General features: G+C 45.3%; 1 long non-coding RNA gene across 1 annotated transcript in view; it reads left to right on the forward strand.

Annotated features, from left to right (window-relative positions):
- The first annotated feature begins 5,392 nt into the window (after positions 1 to 5,392).
- LOC310748167 overlaps positions 5,393 to 20,512 on the forward strand; it is a 39,988-nt gene continuing 24,868 nt past the window's right edge. Inside the window, exon 1 of the long non-coding RNA XR_014541149.1 lies at positions 5,393 to 5,932. This is a non-coding gene — a long non-coding RNA (uncharacterized lncRNA). The remainder of the gene's footprint in view (positions 5,933 to 20,512) is intronic.

Below are 20,512 nucleotides of genomic sequence, written 5' to 3' on the forward strand. Positions count from 1 at the left end.
TATATACATTTTAATTGTTTTATTCTCTTTGTAAACTATCCTGGGAATATAACCGAAGAGTGGTATAAAAATAAACAAACATGGAAAGTGCACTGTACAAATGTTTCAAAAAAACAACAACAGATGCACGGAGGAGCATATTTTTATGTACAAATATGTAAATGCTACATATTATTACCAGCATGCTGATGGTTTGAGTTTCCATTTTGAAAGAAAGTAGAACAAATTTCTGTGCCAGTGTTGCAACTTGGATTGTATACGTGTAGTTTGGTCTCTTTTGCGCTCATCATTAACTTCACAGGTAATGGGGCAGGCAGCAGATCAGTGCATGCTGGAGGGGTATAGATTTTTGGGGGAAAACATTTTTATTTTATTTTTTCACATCACAATAAAACAACATAACTCACAACACATCAACCACGTTGCTTAAAAACATCAAATCAAATTCTTAAAGTTCAGTCCAAAAAATATTTCCACATAGTAACATGAGATCTCAGGGCATTATAAACACAATCATATAGATACATATAATTCAGAACTGTTATCACACATTATAGAAAATGTGGTTTAGAATTCCCTTTGGTCTCACGATTCTGGCACATCAGCTTTTCAGCCAGGGCTATTGTCCATGTTCCGGGGTATCATGCTTCAATTTTCAAGTCCAAGGCAGTATGCCATCACATGGCTATTTCCATATGTGTTGCCACAAGGAGGAACGTTTAAAGTTTTTTATGAGCAATAGGTGGAGCAGGCATGTCATTTATTCCAAATAATTTATTCCAAAATAATAGTTGTTATGTACTGAGTTGAATAGGATCCAAACTGGAGCAGTCTGATTGGTCCTAGAACAATAGGATCCAAAAGGCAGCAGTCTGATTGGTCCTAGAACAATAGGATTCAGAATGCAGCAGTCTGATTGGTCCTAGAACAATGCAGCAGTATGATTGGTTGGCAGGAACCACCCAATCATGCTCCAGATAGAAGTGAATCCACAACCTGATTGGCTTACAGTAGAATTCCAGAATTAGCCAATCATGTGCAGCCCATTGTGTAAATAATGTATATAAAGCAGATACCTTGAGGGGACTTTCATTCATTCCTCCTCACCACTATGAGCTGAATAAAGAGCATGAAATCACTTTGCGACTCTGAGTATATTTCAGTTGTAGATCCGTTTTGTATATTAAACTCAATTCTTTAAATAACAAAACCCAAAATGGGTAAACAAATTTGCAAAACCACCACATACATATGTAAAATCCAGTCTCCCCACATCCCCTTCAACAGGTTGATGTTGCTCCTGGTATCATGTGGGATGAATTCACAAGGGGGAAGAGGCCACTATGTAAGAGTTTCAAAGGATTCTCTTAAGTGGGCTGAAAGAGTTTTAAAAGTCCCCCCCCCCCAAGCATGTTCCATTTTTCATTAGAGATTCTTACTTGAAAGTCTGTTGGAGGGGTATAGATTTAGCTCTATGACCATCAGCTCCCTTTTGGATGTTCTGTACATCAGTGACACGTGTCGTTCCACTCACCGAAACAATCCTGTTTTACCTGGGAGATGTCAGCTTTGTGGACCACACAGAATTGGCTCCCTTAAATCAGAGCTCTCATCAAGATTCCTGAAGTTAACTTTCTTCACACATCAAACAACAGCTTAAGAGGTAGACACAGTTATCAGGACTGTGGTGTGGAATAAAAGGTTTAACCCCCGCTCTTCCACGTGCTGTGTTCCAACATCTGCTATTTCACTTAATGTAGTTTGGCCTAAGATGGGTGATTTGGCTGTCTATCTGTCTCTGAAGGTTGAGCACCTTTGGAATGGATGCCAAGTGTGTTGTAATATTTGTGTGTCCAAGGTGAGTCTTCCCCGGAGCCATCCTCAGCCTTTCATTCTTCGGCCATCATGGGAGATAACTGGAGAGGAAGTGCTTTTCCCCAGCCCCTCTCTAATTATTGCCAAGACCCAGAGCATCAGAAGCACCTTTTCTGCCCTCTGTCACTTTACATCCTGACATTGATGGACTGAGGGCAAAGAAGCAACTGCGGCTCCTGGCTACTACTATGAAGCCAGTGCAGTTGATCAGATGGAAGAGCTGGACTTATTCTTGGTACCTGAGTTCAGATTTCATCTCTTGGTGGCCTTGAGCAAGTCAGACTCATACGTTGACTCTCCTTCACATAGCTGAAATAGGAGTTAGAGTGATCTACCTCAAATGGGTATTGTGCAAGTGACCATAAGGATATATATTATGAATGATTATTTCACAGCAAGGATCTTTTGTCTGTACTACAGTGGTACCTCAGGTTAAGTACTTAATTCGTTCCGGAGGTCCGTTCTTAACCTGAAACTGTTCTTAGCCTGAAGCACCACTTTAGCTAATGGGGCCTCCTGCTGCTGCCGCGCTGCCGGAGCACGATTTCTGTTCTCATCCTGAAGCAAAGTTCTTAACCTGAAGCACTATTTCTGGGTTAGCGGAGTCTGTAACCTGAAGCGTATGTAACCCGAGGTACCACTGTACTACTTTTGAATCTCACTCGAGCCTTCATTGATACATCTCACCGTTCACTTCTCTCGGCTTTTTGGAGTACCATTTTGTCATGTATTTCTTAATGGTTATGTTTTTGGTTTTTTAAAGTGTATTTGAATGGTCCTACTTTCCCCCTTTTTCTTCTTTCTGTAGAAGTTCCCCAGGGATCACTCCTCTTCTTTTTCCCTCTTCATAATCTCCCTCTTGGTTCCATTATCCATTCATTTGGTCTTCAATACCACCTTTATGCCAAGGACCTACAACTCCACATTCTTTACCTGATCTTTACCCTTCATCACTTGGCCCCAGTCTCTGCTATCTCTCCTTGGATGAGTGCCCATTGTCTCAAACTTACCTCTGCCAAGTCTGAGCTACTGTTTCCCCTCCTTTTTCTCAGCCATTTCCAACATCATTTTCTCTTGTTCTTGCTAGCATTGCAGAGTGTTCTGCTCGGGCTCAGAAGTACTTTTAAAAATTCTTCTCTGTGTCGAGGTTCTTTCAAAGGTACTGTTGATGTTTTCAGATAATTCATATATCTACGATGTGTTCTTTCATTTCTATTGATGCCATTTTTTTCTTTTTGTTTTTTATGACATACTGTCAAAGAGAGTTGGGGGTGCTAATTTGGCTAGGACAGCTGGAGGTATTTAACCCTTTCTGCCCATACCATTGTCGTACTATAAATTATCTCCCTTAAGCTGCTGTAGAGATTGCAAGACTGCTGTGGAGCAGTCCTGTGAATTGTATTTCAAGATTTAGTAGGTTCCTATCAAGGCCCAGGAAAAGAAATTGCTGGTGACAGTTGTGCAACAGACAAATTAGCATCTTCTTTATGCCATGACACTTCACATCTCTGAAAATGTATTGTCTGAACAGAGCCTTATGCCATAACAGGACATGACTTGGGAGATGTGTGACCCAATATCTTCCACAGTACTTAAAAAAAGCTTTTAGTAGTCATATCCAGTGAAGGAATTGGATTGGGAACATGGCACTGTAGAGAGAGGGCTTACCACTTTCCACTGTTACCATATTTCTGATTTAAAAACTACCCCTGAAACTGCTGTGCAGATACTACCAACTTTGGCATCAGACAAAGACATGTCTCTCCTCCTGGGTATTTGCATGTTAAGAATCATAGAACTGTAGAGTTGGAAGGGACCCCGAGGGTCATCTAGTCCAACCCCTGCAATGCAGAAATCCTGCCCACATCCATCGCTGGGTGGACTCGAACCATCAACCTTCTGGTTAACAGCCAGGCATGCTGACCCATTGCACCAAGAATCTCTGCAGCAGTTGATTGTCTCTTCCAGAGTTACTCTTTGGTGTTCAAGGCTACATTGGGGGTAGGGGGAGGGTGGAGAGAAGCAGATGGTTTTATATTTGATTTTTTTAAAATGATTTTGTATTGTGTATTGGAATTTTATTTGTGCAAGTTAATTTGTAGAAAGCCACCAATAAATAAAATACATATGTACGTTCAAAGTATTTGTCCTGCAGGGGAAATCATAAACGCATCATATAGATACCTATTTGTTTTCCCATATGGGGCAAGGAGCAGTTTTAGGTGGTGGAGTTTCAGCTGTAACTGGCAGTAGAGTTGCAAGAGGGGAGGTTAACACCTCTCTTCCTGTCCTGCATTGCCACTCTGATTTCCCTACAGACGCCAGGCTACTATTAATCTTTACAATAAGAAAGCAAGAAGTAAATAATTCTTCCAAACATGTCTCCAGGATGCCATAAAAGTGAGGGACAGTTGTTGAGTGCGTGGCAGGCTCTTTGTGATCCACAGCTGCTCTTGCTAAGAAATATTGGTTTACTCAGGTGGCAGGGTGGTACAGTACCTTGAGGGGTGCCACCTTTTTTCTTCTAAATTATCTTTATTTCAGTTTTCTGCCGAAGAGGGCTGGAGCCTCGCATTGCTTCGCTTGCTCACCCAAGCAGCCTTAGCTGCTATTTAAAAAACAAAGTAGAGGTACTTTCTGTAGCCTTAGGAGATCTAAGCCATTTTGACCAGGCTAGCAAGAATTCAAGGAGGACATCCTGAAGGTCTCTTCCTCCCAAGTTATATTTATCCATCAATCTGCGCTGCTGCCAGCCAGTTTGATTCAGAAGTGAAGTGCTCAAAACAAGAAGGAGATAAACAAGAAGGCCTTACTCCTGGGCATGGTCGGCCAATTGGTGCTAAAGAAGGACAGAACTTTCTTTATGTATGCTACAACGGCAGCAAGAATACTTATTGCAAAGCATTGGAAGACACAAGATTTACCCACTCTGGAGGAATGGCAGATGAAGGTGATGGACTATATGGAATTGGCAGAAATGACTGGCAGAATCCGAGACCAGGGAGAAGAGTCGGTAGAAGAAGATTGGAAGAAATTTAAAGACTAGCTACAGAAACACTGTAAAATTAAGGAATGTTAGAAGGATGCTGGAATGAAGTTATGTGGTTTTAGCAGTAATGCTACAAAGGGGTATGTAAAAATGGATTGTTAACAAGTGAGAATGTAAAGTTACAATATATTAAGATAAATTATGTATTAAGATAAAAGCAAAAATGGTAAGGATTTGCTGAAACAACTATTGAACCTAGAATACAAAAAAGGGAGGTGTGAGGAGGTCAGGGAAACAAGTAAATGAAAGACAAGACATGGAAAGACTGATTTGTTTTTTATTGTTTCTATTTTTCTGTATTTTGTATTTTTTCTTTCTTTTTTCTTTTCTCATTTTTTCATTTTTGTAACTTTTTTGAAACTTTAATAAATATTATTTTAAAAACAAAACAAAACTAGAGTCCCGTTCAGGCGTTCAAATAATGCGTAAGGGCATAAAATGTGTAGAAGGTTGGGGGTGCATGTGCAAGGGGACCAATGCCTGTGATATCTTAATCCTCGCTGCTCCATACCAGATCTTCCCATGTTGAGTGGAAAGGTCTGGATGGCATTTGTATGCACAACTGGCAGAGCACGCTTCCAAGCCCCTGCCCTGGTCTGAGAACCCTGTGTTTCCCTGCGATCTTGGAGAGGTTTTTAAAATACACTTAGCCCAACAGTGGCTGGGAATGCTGTGGTCCTGGCTGGTGTGCGTGTCCTCATGTTCACTACATACTTTGTGCAATTATGCTCTTGCATATTCTTAGAACCTCTGAAAAGGGCTTAGGGGCTGTGCAATCTGTGCTCCTCCAAGTCACCCTTCCTGAACAGCAATCCACAAACGCATTCACCATAGATGTCATGGAAACTGCCCCTCGCAACTCATGTCTCTCCTCTTCACTTGACAGGACTGAGAAAGATGTGGCTCAGGCAGGCATTTAAAGTTTACTGCTGTTTGGATCATTAACGCAAATTCTGAAGATGTGGACAAGCAGGAAGGTGGACAAGCCACTCTGAAGAAGCATTTGGGGTAGGTACCACTAATCTTATCTTTGCTAATTGGAGCTAGTAGATTCCAGACTGAAAACAAGTGGGCAGAGTTTGTTTATAACTTTTATTTTAAGTGTGTGCAGGTTGTATTTAGACATGGCAATTATTGTGTTAGTTTTCTTGGTTATAATGCTAGTGCTTCTGTCCCAGTTTCTAAAGTTCCTTTTATTCTCCATTGTCTGTCGCATGTGGATTTTTGATTGATATACCCCCATTTCACACTGAATTTCCTTCACACCAGTGGGTGTGTTGTGACACAACAGCAGACGTCATCAGATATGTTGCCACCCCTCCTTTATGCACACGTGCACTTCTGTTCCCCCATGATTCATCCATATGAAGAGCTGGAATACTGTCCCAAATTTTGTCCCACCATTTTTTGGTTTTACAGGGATGCAAACGGATTTTATCTGGAAGCAGTTAATGTGGAAGTGAGCTCTAAACTTAGATTCTGCTAGATTTCTGGAATTCTGAATGCAGCCTCTATCTCTCATGGTTCATGTTAGCAGTTTGCAATGTTAGAATGAAAATGTTTTCTTAGTCTAACTTTGCTGGAAACATCCAGAGAAAAGGGAGGAGCAAGGGAAAAAATTGTACAGGAAATGATGTTATATCTTTTGGAATTATTATTAGTATTTATTATAGCTTCTGCCCTTTTCTTTGATGGGAACTCTAGCTCAGGCTAGCCTCTGAAAGCTTAGAAGAGCAGGGCAGCATTCTGAAATGGTAACCACTGTTTGTAAGATTGTTCAGTCAATTATCGGTACTGCTGTTTGCATTACAGATGACTGAAGACCAAACTGTCTTTATCAAGCCTGATCCAACGAATGCTTACTCCAGGGTGGTTGGGTCTCAGGGCTCATCTATAGCTCAGTTGGTTAGAGCGCTGTGCTGATAATGCCAAGGTTTCAGGTTTGATCGCCTTAAGGGACAGCTGCATATTCCTGCATTGCAGGAAGCAGGACTAGATGATCATCAGGGTCCCTTCCAACTCTGTGATTCTATTCTATTCAAGTATTGTTCCACCACTTTCCCCTGGGAAAGTGTGATCTTTACCACTCAGCTGGAGCAAACATCACTTCGCAGATTGACATTTGCCGTAATAATTCAGCGCTAAATAGCAGGCTTTCCTGGGGAAGCCACCAGAGCAAACAGAAATCTGCTCGGACTCATGCTTTGTAGGCATGGGGCAAGCTGAAAATCTCTTGGGCATCTGGGTGAGCCTTAATTGAGTTCAGTGGAGTTTATTGTCATGTAAGTGTGCATGGATTTCAGTCTTAGAAGAGTACAGTGAGGAATCAATGTTTGTAATCATTAAAGTTAGGAAATGTTATAATTGGAATGGAGGGGGCTCTGTGACTCAAGAAAGATTGTGTGTGCGAGAAAACTTGAAACTATTTTCTTCATATATAAATAAAATACCTTTTTACCCAGAAACCAGATATGCTTTATAATACATGTGGTCCTGTTCCCAGTTTGCCCATTTCTGAGCAAATACCTCTGCTGAAAGTGATACAAGCCACCACTTTGCGTTTCCATTGTTGGCTCCCGTATTCATTCTCTCACCTGTGTTGCACAGTTGAAGTTTTCACTCTTCACCTGCTGTTATCAATTGTCTTCCCTTCCCCCCTGTAAAGCATTGAGGGACTTTTCGTGCAAAACGAGCTTTCTCTGTAGAGTTTATTCAATCATGTTTACTGCGAAGGAGGAATTTATACAACCAAGTGGAGCAGGGTGGGCGTGCCTCTTTGCACTTTATGGCGCAGTGTCTCTATCCACAGGGCACTTATTAAAATGGGGAAGCCAGAATTTGAACAAGGTGTATTGGGTTGGTGTTTAATGGTGAAACGGCCTGCCTAGTCTAGGTCATTACACTGATAGAATAATTGCATGTTAGGTTTATAGAGGGCCTTTATTAACCAAAGGATAGTGAAGTATAGTTGATAGGCTTCTGAGATGAAACCACAGCTTGAGTGAAGCACATTAGCCAGTTAACAGCTGCACCACAATGGTTCAAAGTTGCCCTAAGGGTCATCTAATCAGTGTAACCATCTGCGATGGCAGGTTTCCGTAAACATAATCCTTATCTTCAGTTATCTAGACTTTGGTATCCTCCTTGAAAAATAAAGACAGGGTACATGCAGTTTCTCTCAACTTTCCATCTTGCATACACACCAGTTTATGGAGTTAGCGGTCTGGTAGCTTCCTCTGATATAGGCTGCTCTACAATCCTCCTTCCTAGCTGTGGTCATCTCCACCTGGAAACTGAGACCTCCAACAAGAGGTTGTCAACCTTTTTGAGTCCTTGACCAACGACATTCTTTTTGCCCCTGTGGGGCTCAGGGGCTGGTTATGTCACCCCTTGCCTGCTTGTAGAGTGTTTCCTCAGCCTCCTCTCCTCTCCCCTCTCCTTGGGAGTCCTCTGGGCAGTCGCTGCTGCTGCCCCTGGTCTCTGAGCTGCCCCCCCTGCCCCAAAGAGAGGTGCCTCCTCACACTGCCCCACAGGGGCCTGGGACTTGTCCATATATTCCAAACAGCAAGGGCTGGCAGATTGGCTGGCTGAGATCCCTCGCTTACTTGGAGGCCACCTCAGCTCCTGGCAACCAGCACCCCCTGGCCAGCCCCAGAGGCACCATTCACCTGGGGAACTTGTAGCCAGGGCTACTGCAACAAATAGCTGAGCAAGCCTTTGGGAGGCAGAGACATGAGAGGGCATCAGAGGAGGGAGGGAGGGAGGGAAGGAAGGAAGGACAGAGGCCAGTGTTACTTGGGCACCCCAACCATAATTCAAGGCACCTCAGCGTGCCACAGAAGGTTGGCTGAAAAACACTGCCTCAAACCATAGTGATCCATGAAGAAGCTCACCAAGATTCACAGGACAAATCCTTGGTTATTCCAAGGAGGGCAGCCCCCAAAAGCAATCAATCAGATGTGCCAGCTAGACTTCTCAAGGTTCAGACCTTAAAGGTGTAATTAAGAGAACATGTGTAACTTTGAGGCCAAAATTAGTGAGAAATATATATAGATTGTTTCATTTGATTCACAAACCTTTATAGTTGAAGAAGATCCATGGTGCCACCCTTTCATGTGTGTTGCTTAGCTGAAATGTTATCCTCAAATGGTGGGATTTCAGACAAATGGGGGAAACAATCTCTGTTTTAGAGTCAGTTACAGAAGAGGTACACATCCTATTGGTTTCAATAGGTGTCCCATCCTATCGGCACAAAACACACAGACATTCTACTATGCTACTGCAAAACTGCCTGACAGGCAGGTGCAGTCTATCTCCAGAACACGATTTTTATATATTATTCTTCCTGGCTTTATATTTGTGTGCTGGTCTTTTTATAAAAGAGGTGGCTTCATGTGATGCAGAGAGCTCCTGTTGTGGTTGTGAAATTTTGGTGTGATGCCACTTTTAGTGGATACAGATGACAACACAAATCACCACTGCTCTTTTGGGGGCTGGTGCTTTGAGTCTTTTGTAGAATAATCCCTTTTATCAAGTCAGTACAGTGGATTGAACTCACTTTGGCCAAGTAGCCTACAAGACCAAATGTTCAGTAAATTCCAGTACGAGATTCCCGACAGCTTTGCTCACAAGGATCATAGGAACATGCAAGCCCACTCACCACGACAAGGTGATCATCCAGCAAGTGAGAGGTACTGTATAGTTTTCATCTGGAAAATAGCATGGAGGGAAAGAGTTAAATCCCTTCTTCCCCAGTGCCACGGTTCTGATATGAATCTCAAACTCACATGTGCACATGCACACACACAGACAGGGCTGCTGTCCATTTTTTAAATGAGTGCAGAAGATCAGTATCATGGAACTCCTGAGTCCCATGTAGCCTGGCTCTGAGATTCTCAGGATGCTGAATTCTGTGTGCCACACCAACGCTCTATGACTGTGGAACACCAACAGCCCTATTCCTGACACAGCATGCCTTTAAAGGACCTCTACGTCCAATGAGGGCTGAAGGATTACAGAGAGAGAGGGATTGTGTTTGTACAGCAGCTGAGCTCCACGTGGGAAGTCAGAGGGATGTAAAAGCAGCAGTGTGCAAGACTTAGACCCTGCTGAGGCATCTGCGAAGGGCATGCCCCGGCAGCAGGCGAGGCAGGGAGGGTCCCTGCAACCTGCTGCTTGGACTTTGACTGTAGGCATGTCTGGGGCACATCTCGGCTGACTCTGTCGTGTGTGAATGGCCTGAACTGTGAGCACAGGACTCTGTGTTGGCTTCGGAGCTGAAACACATCCTGTGAACGTGTCGGAAGGTGCGGGTGTTTCTCATTCTGACATTTTCAGGGGAAAGCACAGTGGTGGTTGTCTGAAATGAGGTTTTCAGCCTTTTCATCTTACTCTAAGTCTGGACGACTGGTTCTAGGAAAACCAGCTTTGGGCTTATGGCTTAAGTTGAGTATAACCCCAGGTAGGTAAAGGGACCACTGACCAGTCGTGGCCGACTCTGGGGTTGCGGCGCTCATCTCACTTTATTGGCCGAGGGAGCCTGCATACAGCTTCCGGGTCATGTGGCCAGCATGACTATGCCACTTCTGGCGAATTAGAGCAGCGCACGGAAATGCCATTTACTTTTCCGCCGGAGCGGTACCTATTTATCTATTTGCACTTTGACGTGCTTTCGAACTGCTAGGTTGGCAAGAGCAGGGACCGAGCAATGGGAGCTCACCCCCTCGCGGGGATTTGAAACCGCCGACCTTCTGATCAGCAAGTCCTAGGCTCTGTGGTTTAACCCACAGCGCCACCCGCGTCCCTTTTAACCCCAGGTACCTTAATGCTTTTTAAAAATGCACACCTTGATATGTAAAAAAATAATGGCTCTGAGCACGTGCAGAGTGCTTTCCCTCCCTAACACATCACTACAAGTAGTCCATCCAGGGCACATACTGAATTAAGAGGACAAAGCCCTGATGCCCCTCGCTCCAGAAACGATGCGTTGGCTAGCTGGAAGTATTAGCAAGCGCAGCGTGTTCCCCAGAGATATCCTTGAAGTCACTGTGCACCTATTTGCACACGTGAGTGAGTGAGCGAGCGCACACATGCCTGCCTTTAGGAGGCTCCTTTTGAGCTGTAAGGCTGGGATTAATAAAAGGAAAGGATCCCTCCTCCTTAATAGACTGCAGCTGCATAAACATTCCCAGAATTCATAGCCGGCCCTGTCTCCGGGAGCCTCCTCCCTCCCAAACCAAGGCAAATTCCACCCTCCCCCTCCCCCAAATTCGGTGACAGCTGCTCCGGAACTTCCCTCCACCAAGTCTGTAAGCCTGGAGAGGTTCGCTTTCCATTAGGGCATTGTTTTGCTTAAGGTGAGAACCCATGGGAGGAAGAAGTGCATGCTGGGAAAGTGGACCTGGGCCTCACGCTTGCCAAACCACTGTCTGCGAGCTGATTGGGCCTCTGGCTGCTCCCTAAAGTCTTTGGGGAGGGTTTGGAAAAGGGAGCAAAGTCTCTTTCTGACTCCTAAAAATGTTAGAAACAGGAGGCGGGAAAGTTTTCCCTGCCAGGTCTTATATGACCAAATGAGACATGGAGCACCGTCACCCGTGCTGCTTCGTTTCTGACCTCTTCCAGCAGGTGGCACTGTAGGGATGAGGGCAGCAGTACCGCCTGCTACTGCTTCTGCTAATGGTACGCTGGGCAGTGCGGCCAGGAGCTCTGTGATTCCAAGACTGGGTGGAGGGAGACAGATACCATAAATTGGCCAATAAGCAACTGCAGTAAAGTGGGGGGGAAGAATAAAATGATAGCACGGATAGTTAAAGTTAAGGTGCATCAGGGTAACGTGTGATACTAAGGAGCACCCCGAGCTGCGAATACTCATTTCTTTTTCTGCTTTTTTAACATGTGCAACAGCTCTGCAAAAAAATAAGAACACTCAATTGCAGTTATCCTCAGCACAGCCCTGAATAACCAGGTCACCCTTTAGTGAAAGGGAAACTGGGGCCAACAGGTAACCTAGCCAGTGATTCCACAGCATAAATGGGCCAAAGCCCTGGTTTGTGTCTCTCTGGCTGTAGTTTGACACTGATGGCAATGGGAGCGTCTTCGCTTCACAGTGTACATAGCAGCATCAGTAAGGTGATTTTTTTACTGGGACTGGGGCAGGCAAGGAAAATGACAGAATCCTTTTCCACCACCATGCGCTGCAATCACAAACCTGACTGCCTCCACAGCAGCTGCTACTTACAGGTTGGTTTTTTTTAAGACCATGCTGTGTTAAAGCACGTGTTTTAACTGGGCCTGGTTTATCTCCCTAAGACAGGCAATGGTCCTGCAACATCTCCCACTGGCTCAGCCTTCCCATGAAACAACATAAATAAGCTGCTTCAGGCAGCAAATTCCATTTTTCAGTCTCCAGGCTCCATCTCAGGGTGTGTTTTGCAAAAAGAAAGGAAAGATCTCCAACAATTTTCACTTTATGTTGCAAGTGTGAAAAAAATGCCTCTGTGGCTGGCAATGCAACAGCCCCATTCAGGCCACCTGACTCACAAGGGAGTTCCTGCTAACCTCTGCTTTTGAGGTCTGTGTCATGGTGGTGTTGGGATAGGACCCAATTTGCACCTGTTTTCAGTACCAAAACTCAGCCCTGTGAGAAATGTAAAAAGAGTGCCTCTGAGCATGGGAAGAGTGGTTTCTTTCCCATTCCCCACTCATCCTGATGGAGAGAGAGTTTGACCTGCAGCTTTCTTCAGTCACTGTGTTTAGTCTTGCTATTTGTGATGTTGAAATAAAGAAAAGTGTTTATACGGTATAGTACAGTCTCTCTCTCCCCCTCCTCACTGCAAAGCTAGGGACTCCTCCCTTTCCTCATATACAACTGGAATTTGGGTGTGTAATGCCTAGCCATGCTGGAGCCCTGGCTTCTCAAATTTTTGGAATTAAAAACTGCTTTTGCCCCATAGCCCTTCCCTCATTTAACCCCTCTGGAAGATTCCCAGTCTTTTCTTGTCACTGGAGTTGCCATACTTCATAGGAGTGGAGGAACTAAGCTGCCTTCTACCATGTCCGTCTATTGGTCCAACTATCTCTGTTTTGTCTGTCTCTGTGGTGGGCAACCTCCAGCCTGCAAGCCTAATCAAATTAGTAGTCCTACTTTGGCCCACAAAGGTCCTTCCACCAAGTCACGTCCACCTGCCCTACACATAGCATACATGCCATCAAGTGTGAAGCAGGTAAAATTGTTGATGCGAAGAAACAATTAGGAGCATTGAAATGCATTTCCAGTTGTTTCTTGGCAAGCAAGGCTCATATCCAGTGACTTTTAAATACAGGTGGCAACCATTTTGCACGGGGGTTCCATTCTTCGGCGTTACACTCCACCTTGCCCCCGTTATGCCCCATTCCACCCACATTCTGCCCTCTTCTGGGTCCAAAAGGACCTGTGCATTGGGGGTCATGTGTCAATTGAACGCACACAAAATGGTCACCACCTGTATGCCACCAAGTCCAAGCCCAGGTCTTCTAATCCAAGCTCCCGAGTGGAGCTGATCCCTGCTGAAAATGTGACTTTCAACCAATCTGCAGTTACTTCAGGCCCTGCTAGGATCAGCTGCTTCCAGACTTTCTGATTGGGAACTCCCATGTGGAACCAGACCCAATAGGATTTGTATCGGCCGCCAGCTGCTTGGCAGTCACTTCAAGTCCTACCTGTATTGGCCAGGATCTTCCTTTGCAGGACACTTTAAGCTCAAGCTGTGCTGCAAAAAGGAAAAAATGGTCACCTGACACCATGGTATGATTGACAGGTGGGCGGCCCTGTCGAAATGGCCCACCGAGGGTAGGGGACTTCAAGGTCCAGTCCACCAGAGTGAAAATATTCCCTACCCCTGGTCTATCCTGGCAAGGCTCTCAGCGCCATCTCTAGGCAGAGCGAGACAGCTGCTTTAGGTGGCAGATAGCAGGGGTCGGAAGTGGTTACGAGATGATGGAGGACAGGGCTGTGTATAGCATGCACAATTTGCCCTATACCCCCTAAACTAGGCTGCTGGCCTCAGATGCAGTGGATGATGCTGTTCTGTTGCTAGTTTCAATGTAAGATTCAGTTGCCAGTCTGACTGGCTTCTGTATATGGAAATGAGAGTATATGCCATCTTTTCCTTTACCTCAAGCAGCAAAGTGCCTTAGGCCAGCCCTAGCAGCTCTCCAGGTTTCCAGACTGGACTGTTTCCCAGCCTACCTGGAGGAATTGAACCTGGGAGGTTTTTGCATGCAAAGCTTGTGCTCTTCCACTGAGCCACAGCCCCTCCTCTCCATCCTTCGATAGATGGTAGAAAGGGAAGCCTGGCCTATAAACTACCACAGCCACGAGGTTTGGCTCCATTTACCTTGCTGCTCCCCTTCTCCCACCCATCCCCCACCTTCCCTTTCAGAGCTACTCACAGCCAGCAAATCTCCATGTCTCTTCTGGAATTCGTCCAGGGACTTGAGCAGCTTTCAAATAGATTCTTACTGACTGCCGAGAAATGTGTGGAAGCTAGATAGGGGTGGAGGAGGAGAGGGAAGCAAAGAGGTAAGGAGGGTGAAGAGGCAAGGGGTAGATGCTCACATTACCTGCTGAACCCCCAAGCAGAAAACATTTTGGGTGGGATGAAGGTGGCCGCCTGACACAGATCGTCCTGCATGGTGGAGACCACAGGATGTAACAAGCAAAACACACTCAGTAGTTTAGTTGGACTCTCCTCAATTCTCCAAGTGGTCAAGTTTCAGGGGTGAAGCACTTAACCTGAGTCCAGTTTTCTTTGGAATAAGGTTTTTTAATATTTGCATTTGGCTGGGTATATTCATGGAAGTTCTCTGCCTTTCTCCAGAGTCTTTGTTTCTGCATGCAGACAGTTTGATGACCTCATCCCCAGCTGAGGAAAGGGAGGTGGAGAAAGAAAGTCATGTCCCTTTCTCCGGAATGGTTCTCCCCTCCCAGAACAGTCATTTCCTGGGCATTGGGCATCCATTGATAACTTTGATAACATTCAGCTAATCTGAATGTTATCAAAGTTTTGGTGATGGAGTCCAAATTTTGGCTGCTCTCCTTTGCACATACTCTACATCCCCATAACGCCAGTTCTGTTTCAGCAGCAGTGGTGCCTATTTCCATGGAGCTCTGAAGTTGTGTGTGTGTGTGTGTGTGTGTGTGTGCGTGTGCGTGCATGCTGCTCTTACTTTCCTCTTTCTCCCTGCTGCCACTACTGTTGTCCCAGCTCCTGCCAACCTAGCAGTTCAAAAGCATGCCAGCACAAGTAAATAAAAAGGTACTGCTGTGGTGGGAAGGCAAACGGCATTTCTGTGTGCTCTGGCTTCCGTCACGGTGTTCCATTGCACCAATAGCGGTTTAGTCCCGCTGGCCACATGACCCTGAAAGCTGTCTGCGGACAAACGCCGGCTCCCTCAGCCTAAAAGCGAAATTAGCGCTGCAACCCCATAGTCACCTTTGACTGGACTTAACCACCCAGGGATCCTTTACCTTTTTTACTTTTGATGTTGCTGCTGGGTGAGCATAGAAATCTAAGTACAGTGATGTAAGCTACAGTATAACAGCGGCATCTAAAATGTACAGGGTTGCCTATCCTATCTTTGAATAATGATTCTAAATCTGCATATACATCATACAATTAAAGTGTGTGACTTCTTCCAAAGAATCCTGGGAACTTTACCCCTCACAAAGATATAGCACTCGTAACAAACCACAGTTCCCAGGATTCTTTAGGAGAAGTCATGTGCTCCAAATATATGGTGTGTACACAACCTAAGACAAATGTTTAGGTAACCAGTTTTGGTTTTCTTGGCTCAGTTGCTAACAAATGCAGAATGTGGCTTGTTGGCACAGAGAATTTGGGCTTTCTGTAGAGTCGCTTTAGCTTTCATTAGTGAGCTTACGTTTATACACCACCAGCTTCAGGCCAGAGTGGCTTGCAATTTAACACGAAAAATGCAGTAAGAATAACAAAGAAGTTTGAGGTTCAGCAGGATTCTTGTCACATCCACGCAACTTTTTGTGCTCTATGGCTCACATGTGTCCCTGGGAGCTTTAGGTGTTTCCATGGTGTGCTCCGCTCTGTACCGTGTGGTTTTGCAGTTGGGTATGGTGTGCAAGCTATGTGTGCCTGCTTGCAGTTCATCTTGCAGTCCAGACTTCGCTCATACTGTAAATGTTTCTCGGAGAGCTACACCACAGCCTCCTCCCTTCTTCCCTCCGGGCTTCTCCTAGCCTCAGGAAAATGTTGTGGAATGTAGACACATATTCCAATGCTGGGCACTCATCAATCACTCCTTTCTATACATAGAACCACGTTTCTCTCTCTCTCTCTCTCTCCCTTGCCTAATTGCTGCTTATGTTCCCCCCCTCGGCAGCCCCCCCCCTTTTGCTGCCTTGCTCTCTCTTTCTCTTTTCTTGATCTGCTTCTTTTGTTTTTCTGGTTCCCTTTGCTTGATAGCTTTGTTTTTTACCCCCTTGCTAAACTTTCCCCCACTCTCATTTCGTTTAGTTTGTTGTTGCATTTATTTCCTTTTCCTGCTCTCATTATTCTTTTATTTTTACGCATGCATTCCTCCCCCTCTCTCCAACCGCCCCCCCCACAACGCACACACTTCCATCCATTTCAAGCCTCAGCTGTTGGCTCAGTGTGTGTCTCAGCATCTGGAGTTGTTTGAAGAGAGGAAATCGCCCCCCTCTCACAAGGGCTTTGTTCTATAGGCCTTTTCCCTCCTTCCCTCTCCCTTGCTGTTGTTCTTGTCATAGCTGGCTTGGCACTAAGGGGGTACAGTGGAAAGTGGGGGAAAGTAATTAAGGGAGAGGGAGGGTAGCTGGAGGAAAGAAAGGGATGCTGGGGTAGGAGAGAAGCCTAGAAAGAGAGAAAAGGAAATTTGCGAAATGTTACATTGGAAAAGGAACCAACAGGTCACCTTCTCCAGCCACCAGGACCAGCTCTACCATTAGACAGATTGAGGTGGCTACTTCAGGCAGAAGATGATGGCTGGTAGTAGGACAGCTGTGGCAGTCACCACCATCCTGCCCTGTTCCCTTCTGGGTGCCATACGGGTGCCTTGCATCCCCTAAGTGGGTGGCGCTGTGGTCTAAACCACTGAACCTCTTGGGCTTGCTGATCAGAAGGTTGGCGGTTCGAATCCCCGCGACTGAGAGAGCTCCCAGCTCCTGCCAACCTAGCAGTTCAAAACCATGCCAGTGCAAGTAGATAAATAGGTACTGCTGCGTCGGGAAAGAAAATGGCGTTTCTGTGTGGTCTGGATTCCGTCGTGGTGTTCCGTTGTGCCAGAAGTGGTTTAGTCATGCTGGCCACTTGACCCGGAAAGCTGTCTGCAGACAAATGCTGGCTCCCTCGGTCTGAACTCGAGGTGAGCACCTCAATCCCATTGTCGCCTTTGACTGGACTTAACCGTCCAGGGGTCCTTTACCTTTTACCTTAATGCTCTCAGGTGTAGTGGAGGATGATTTCCCATCAATATCATTGAAGTAATAGTCAGCTGCCAGGCCAGTTGGTTTCTGCATGTGGAATTCATAGTGGGTAGGGGAGCCATCTTGTCTTTTCCTTCAGGCAGCTAAATATACTGCACTAGTCCTGCCAACCACCTGACCTCAAGCACAGAGACCCTATCCCAGGTTTGGGGAACCTTTGACTCTCCAGATGTTGCTGAACTACAACTGCCATCATCTCTGCCCATTGACCATGCTTGCTAGGGCTGATGGAAGTTGTAGTTCAGTCACATCTGGAGGGCCAAAATTTCCCCTCACCAAGGGGGATGGTTTGGGCCCTCACTCCCAAGAAGCCTGTCGGGGGCAGAACAGATTATTCTTGCCAGAGGTCTGAACTGATTGCTCACAGAGGGCTGCATGAAAATAGGCCCAGGGCTGCGGGGGGAGGGGCGGGGAGAGAGAAATGGCTATAAAGCTGTTGTGATAATTTATTCCTTAAGAGTTGAGATGATCCATAGAGAAGTAAATAGCTGCAGCATAATCTGCGCAGGTCATTACCAACCTATGCAGGCTAGAACAACTGTGCTTTGGTTCTCTACACCCGTGGAGGTTGTTTGTGTATCTGTTCAGTTGTCTCACCCCCATGCTATGTACCCTATCATCTGATTTATGGGCTGCATGCCATAAAGTATATCATCATAACACCTTACAGCACCTTTGAAGTACATTCTTTCCTTCAAATAATTCTGGGCACTGTCACTTGTTAAGGATTGCTGAGAACTGTAACTCTGTGAGGGGTAAACTACAGGGCCCAGAACTCGCTTTGAATGTGCTTTAAAGGTCTGGTGTGTATGCAATCCACACAGTCTCCCTGTTAGTGTTTCATATCCCTTTGCTGGCGTGCTGTCCTTTAGTTCAAAATGAATGTTAAATGCATTAGAACTGCATTAGAGGTACTGTGATATCGTTTCTCAAATATCTGAAGGGATTTCACGTAGATGATGGAGCACATTTGTTTTCTGATGCTTCAGAGGGTAGGATCTGGTCCAATGGGTTCAAAATTCAAGAAAAGGGACTATAGATTAAAATGTTAGGGAGAACCTTCTGACAGCATGAGCCACTGTCTATGGGGATATTGAATGCTCTAGCTGCGGGTGTCCTGCATCATTGCAGGATTGGGACTAGATCATCCTTGAGGCAGCCTTCCTAAAGTGCATCGCCAACTTAAAATGCAGCCAGGTTTGTCTTTTTCTTCATTTGGATTGAAGCTGGGGGTTTTCTGGGGGGGGTGCCTCAAAATGACAGAGTAGGTATGAATTGTGTCTGACATGATGGGTACACCACTTCCCTAGATTCAAAGTAAATGGAAATGAGTATACAGCCCAGCAACTGAAACAAAGGGCTTATCTACACTTACCTTTCCTCTGCTTTTTCCAGACATAGTCCACTCTTTAAAGCTCCATGTCTGCGCACCCTTTTCTTTCTCTCCAGAGCTTTTTTTTGTGAAAACCTGCTCTTTAAAGCTCACCCAGAGCAAGCAGCAATCCATGGAAAACCTGAATCGATGTTTGCTCTGACTGAGCACTAAAGAGCAGGTTTTTGCAGTGAAAGCTCCAGGGCAAAAACCGAAAAACAAAATGCTCGAACACTGAACTTTAAACTGTGGGTCTGAGCCTGGAAAGAGAAGAGCAAAAGGTAAGTGTGGATAAGCCCAAACACTCCCAGCCCCAGATGTAAGCCCATCTCATTAGACTCTACGCCATATTGCAGGTGGGCATTGATATCCCACTTAAATGCAGTCTGGGGCTGGAGAGCTCTGGTATTTGAAACATGGTCTGGTAGGGAATCTTCCCTTCAGATGAGTCCTGGTCTATGCCATTCTTTGTGTGTGCTTTAGTGAGATAACTAAACCTCCCATCATCTGAGGCTGAGCAGACAAGTTATTTCAGGCTTTGTGGGGGACCACAGACTGCAGATTGTACCTCTCTGCTGTCCAGCCTGTTTCGTTCTTTATTACCCTCCCTAGTCCTGGGGTTGATAATTTGTTGACACAGCCGCCCCCTGTCCTGATTATTCCTAGGTGATGGGAGGGCAGCAAACAGGCTTGTTTCAAGTTCCCCCATCCCTGGAAATAGGATCTCTGGCTGTGGGGCAGAACTGGCCTCTTGCCCTTTTGTTATCGGTCATGACCTTTTCCTTGGAGACGCCAGATTTCTCTATGTATCTCTGCTGACAATCAGAGTGTCTTCACACTCTGTAGAGCAGCAGGATGTCTTTTTGTTACTCCCTTCCTAGTCTCAAGGGTGCAGGGGGGAGTCCCACTTAAATCCTATCTGATTCAAAATGCACTGTATGAAAATAGATTGAAATTGTTCAACACCCGCTCATCCTGATGTTAAAAGCCAGCCCAAATAATAGCTGTATTGAAGCTTCCAGGGGAATGAGGCTCCACAGCTGTGGGGCAGACATCAAGAATGGCTATGTGGGGGCCTTTGCTCTTCAGAATCGTTACCTGGAAGATAAAGTCAAGGGTGTCTGAGAGAGGTGGTTACTAAAGTATTGCTTGTTTATAGACCCCTTTCCATTTACCAGTTGCAACCTTTGTGTGTGTACATTCTCTCCACAACTTTTGGGTACTTCCATGTGCTCTTTTTTGGTAACTTTCAATCGCACACTGGCTAATTCTGGTTACACAGTTATAGTTGGTTGGGAGGTCTTGTGTAACAAACTTGCTTCCCCAAAAGCTTGAACTTTGGGCAATAAGGAAGGTGTTTTTGGATAAGTGCACTGGAAAATGTGAGATAACACTTGCTTTGGATACAACAGCATCTAACCTCCCCACAAACAAGGAAGAACGAATGCTCATTAAGTTGACAACATCATCTAATCTCAATGCAAATTAATCAGGATAAATGTTCAGTAAACAGGTTGTCTTGAAATGCCCCCGTTGATTCAGGGTGATGGTGCTTTTCCCGTTTTACGTATGGTGAGGCTTGAACCCACACCTCTAGTTCAGCTTTCTAATAGTTTACAAGGTTGGTTCTTAGCTATGCTTGTGGGCTCATTCACTTGCATGTATTTTACTCACAGGTATGCAGGATTACAGATAAATG

The sequence above is a fragment of the Podarcis filfolensis genome (assembly GCF_964270895.1).
Source record: "Podarcis filfolensis genome assembly, chromosome: 13".
Classification (NCBI taxonomy): domain Eukaryota; kingdom Metazoa; phylum Chordata; class Lepidosauria; order Squamata; family Lacertidae; genus Podarcis; species Podarcis filfolensis.